Below are 5,000 nucleotides of genomic sequence, written 5' to 3'. Positions count from 1 at the left end.
GCTTATTTTTTGCATATATATATATATATATATATATATATATATATATATATATATATATATATATATACATACATATATATATATATATATATATATATATATATATATATATATATATATATATATATATATATATATATACCCTGTATATATATATATGTATATATGTATATATATATTTATATATATATAAATATATATATATATATATATATATATATATATATATATATATATATATATATATATATATATATATATATATATATATATATACATATATATATATATATATATATATATATATATATATATATATATATATATATATATATTGCTAATATGTCTTTGCTAATGTTATTAAAATAATCAAATAATCAAGCACAATGATTCTTTTCCAATATTTCATTCCTTATATACAAAAATCCTTTTCCCAGGAAAACACTAACCTTTTCCCGAAATCCCGGGATTAGGAAAAGTGTCTCAAATGACAATCCCGAGTGGGGATCCATTCAGTAGGCCACCTTCTTCAACAATAGGAAACATCTATAAACTATTATTATTATTATTATTATTATTATTATTATTATTATTATTATTATTATTATTACTAGCCAAGCTACAACCCTAGTTGGAAAAGCAGGATGCTATAAGCCCAAGCTCTCCAATAGGGAAAAATAGCCCAGTGAGGAAAGGATAGAGGGAAATAAATAAATAATGAGAACAAGTTAACAATAAATCATTCTAAAACAGTAACAACGTCAAAACAGATATGTCCTATATAAACTATTAACAACGTCAAAAACAGATATGTCATACATAAACTATAAAAAGACTCATGTCAGCCTGGTCAACATAAAAACATTTGCTCTAACTTTGAACTTTTGAAGTTCTACTGATCCAACTACCCGATCAGGAAGATCATTCCACAACTTGGTAACAGCTGGAATAAAACTTCTAGAATACTATGTAGTATTGAGCCTCATGATGGATAAGGCCTGGCTATTAGAATTAACTGCCTGCCCAGTATAACGAACAGGATAGAATTGTCCAGGGAAAACTGAATGTAAAGGATGGTCAGAGTTATGAAAAATCTTATGCAACATGCACAACATGAACGACGGTGCCAAAGATTAATATCTGGATCAGGAATAAGAAATTTAATAGACTGTAAGTTTTTGTCCAACACATTAAGATGAGAATCAGCAGCTGAACACCAGACAGGAGAACAATACTCAAAACAAGGTAGAATGAAAGAATTAAAACACTTCTTCAGAATAGATTGATCACCGAAACTCTTAAAAGACTTTCTCAACAAGCCATTTTTTTTGTGCAATTGAAGAAGACACAAACCTAATGTGTCTCTCAAAAGTAAATTTGCTGTCGAGAATAATACCTAAAATTTTAAAAGTGTCATACAAATTTAAAGAAACATTATCAATAATGAGATTTGGATATTGGTACTGCTCTTACTTTTCCCATGCTAGCTATACTTTTACTCTTCACATGTTTCAGTGATATTGCTGTAGAGGTATTGCTCGAAGAAATGGTCAGTAGATCACCCAACCCATTGGTATTTTTTAGTATAAAACTTTCAAAGAAGGAATCCAGCTACTGTCCTTTGACTGCAAACTATTGATGGTATATTTGGTTGTTAATTACTTCCACCACTTTTTTGAGGAGACGTCCTTACTCATTCACATGTTTCACGTGCCCCTTTTACATGCCGTCATTTGACTGTCTGATGCCTACTTCACCAGTCAATGTTGACATCTCTCAGCTATTTCGGAATTCAACTGTACCACTTAGCATATCCCACATAGACTGAATCCCATTGCCAGCACCCTTTCCAGAAATGCAGTGGGTGCCGTCCAAAGGGAATCCATTACAAGGCCTTGGCAGAGGCCTCATGAAAAGACCCGGATTATCAAACCTGTACAACATTCTGCATGTCTCTCTATTGGCAAGATTTTGTCCTCTATTACGCCAACACCACCTTCCTCTCTGACATCAGTAGTTGTATGCCAAACCCATGGATATCTGCCTCAATGCACCAACAGGTTTTTCAAATGATCTATGGCCTCTCAAATCCCTCATGCCAATATCCTGTTCAGCTACTGATGTTGAAGTTCTTATGGCATAGTATTACTAAAGATGATAAGTATTGGGTCCTCCCTGTACATTATGTCAGAACTTCTAAAGTCACCATTACCTTTTCACAGTCATTGAATGCTCCACTGGATGGCCTAAAGCTATCCGCCTCCTGTACTGGTGCCTATCTTTCTTGATTTGTTGAAAGATTCTGCATCTCAGAACATATAATTTCTGACAGGGGTACCAGTTTCACCTCGGAATTGTGAACGTCATAATAACATCTTGTCGGGATCACCCTAAATCAGACTACTGTTTTAAACCCTACAGCCAACATAATGTGAAAACTTTTCATTTTATCCTTAAAGGGACTCGAACATCCCTCTGCACAAACTTAAACTGGATTCCAGAGCCTCCCCGAGTCGTCCCATTGTGGGAAAATTTATGCACTTCAGCTAGATTTGCAAGCACCTAGCTAAGATTGATGCACTGCATACGCCGTCGTACAAGGGCTCGTACGTTTTCACCCATCATACTCTGAAAGCTTTCCTCCTCAACATTCATGAAAAAAGATTTTCAGATAGCCATTGACTGCCTAAGACCTATGTGTCCCTTGTAAGACGACACACCAAAAGTGCGACTTTATAGGGCAGTTTGCCCTCTTTCACGTGCTCATATGCTTCAGTAGGAGAGCCATGTATAACACATGCGGAAGGCAACATACTTACAAATAAAGAAGAATGCCTTTAAATGACAAATGCTGTTGAATGTAAGATATGCTAATTTCCAAATTTTATGCCAATATCTACCTTATTCACAAAAGTTGTTGAATGTACATATGCATTTTTTACATATGCATTTTTTACATATGCATTTTTTACATATGCATTTTTTACATATGCATTTTTTACCCCTGTACTGTTTACTAAATAAAGTTAGTGATTTGGGAGATCTTTATTGATTTCATTCCTTCTCCGCTCTCATCATAAGCTCTTTATTTGTCTCTGTACTAGGTATCCGGTTTATCCTTTATCTGAATGACCTTTAAGGTTCTTTGATGTTATCATTGTCTATATTTTGATCGTGGGAGTACTTAATTTGGGAAAGTTTAGCGACTTTAATCATCTGGATGGCACTTAACTTAACCAAAATTTTAAAGCCTTTGTTTTGAAGTGCTGGTTTTGATCTGAGAACACTCTCCACTACCATTCTGAATATTGTATATTTGATTTGTATACTAGTTTTTGCTGCTAAAATTCATCAAAGGATTGAGATCTTAACAGTAAGTAGTTATTTCATTGGTTTTGTCTTGTGTACATAAGCAACAAACAAAATAAAAACAGAGACCATATATACAGTAAGTGTATTGTAATGAAACTTATATAATCCTTTTTTTTTTTCCTAATGACAAGTGTATGATTTTACCCTTTTCAATGTTTTTGGTAAAGATGAAATTTTTCATATCGAATCCTTTCTCTTTTCAGGTCTTATGGCATGAATAATGATTATACTTAAGCCTGACTTTATGATTAGGAAAGTTATAATGGACTGCGTTCCAGTGTCACCAGTTGTGTGTTATAAAACATCTGTTACTTGACTGAGGAATACAACTTACTCAAGGTGATATATATTCAAATACATATATATATATATATATATATATATATATATATATATATATATATATATATATATATATATATATATATATATATATATATATAAATATGCATATGTATGTGTATATATATATATATATATATATATATATATATATATATATATATATATATATATATATATATACATATACATATATATATATATATATATATATATATATATATATATATATATATATATATATATGCATATGTATATATATATATATATATATATATATATATATATATATATATATATATATATGCATTTATATATATTTATATATATATATATATATATATATATATATATATATATATATATATATATATATATATACATATATATATATATATATATATATATATATATATATATATATATATATATATATATATATATATATATATTCTTATAAAACTGGTCTTGTGTAAAATAATTACAATAGTTTATTCATCAATTTATTTATTTTTCGTTTTTGCATTGAAGAGATATATTCAGCTCTTAGATTACGCTCCTCTCGTGTAAATGTAAGTATTTTATGAAAATTACGTAAGACTTCTGTCGCAAAATTTATTGTATTTTCTATTCAAGTTAGTAAATAAATTTACAGGCTTTTTCAGAATTAACTTCTATTTCACGTATGCTTGATAGAGTCTCATGTGTTCTATTCGAGATTGTTGTGGAATTCATGTGAGTTATGAACAAGGGCTTGGGTAATATTCATATATAATTTATGAGGCATTGCGTCATGTTTGAGAGGAAATGTTATCTTTTTTTTTTATTTCTGGGATAAAGGGTGGGTGGAGCTAGCTGCCTGAGAGAGCCCTCTGGTGTGGCGTGAGTATAGCGTTCGGGAAAGGATAATTGGTGACTTTGATGCTTGAACCAGCCTGCACGCTACCAGACATCGATCTTGGAACCTTCTGGAATTAGCCAAATTCCATATAAAAAGTGACACCAAGGTTAGGTTACAGAAATAGAGATAGAGATTGCAGCTTGAAGACAGCCCTCTTCCCTCTCCCTCTCTCAGTCTCCCACGTAACCCAGTGTATTGGTGTGGAAAGTTTTGAGTATGTATAGAATGTCCCCTCTTAAGTGATTCTGTGCCACAAAGAAAATCGCAAGTCGAAAAGATATGTAAGACAAAACAGTGATTTTGAATTCATTGTGTTGGGGTGCGTGTCGGCATTGTATGAAGTTTTTTGTAATTGGCCCTGTAGGAAGGATATATTTTGTAA

Source organism: Palaemon carinicauda, chromosome 8 (genome assembly GCF_036898095.1).
Source record: "Palaemon carinicauda isolate YSFRI2023 chromosome 8, ASM3689809v2, whole genome shotgun sequence".
NCBI classification, from domain to species: Eukaryota; Metazoa; Arthropoda; class Malacostraca; order Decapoda; family Palaemonidae; genus Palaemon; species Palaemon carinicauda.
The sequence above is the reverse complement of the archived record's forward strand: the minus strand, read 5'-3'. Positions refer to the sequence as shown.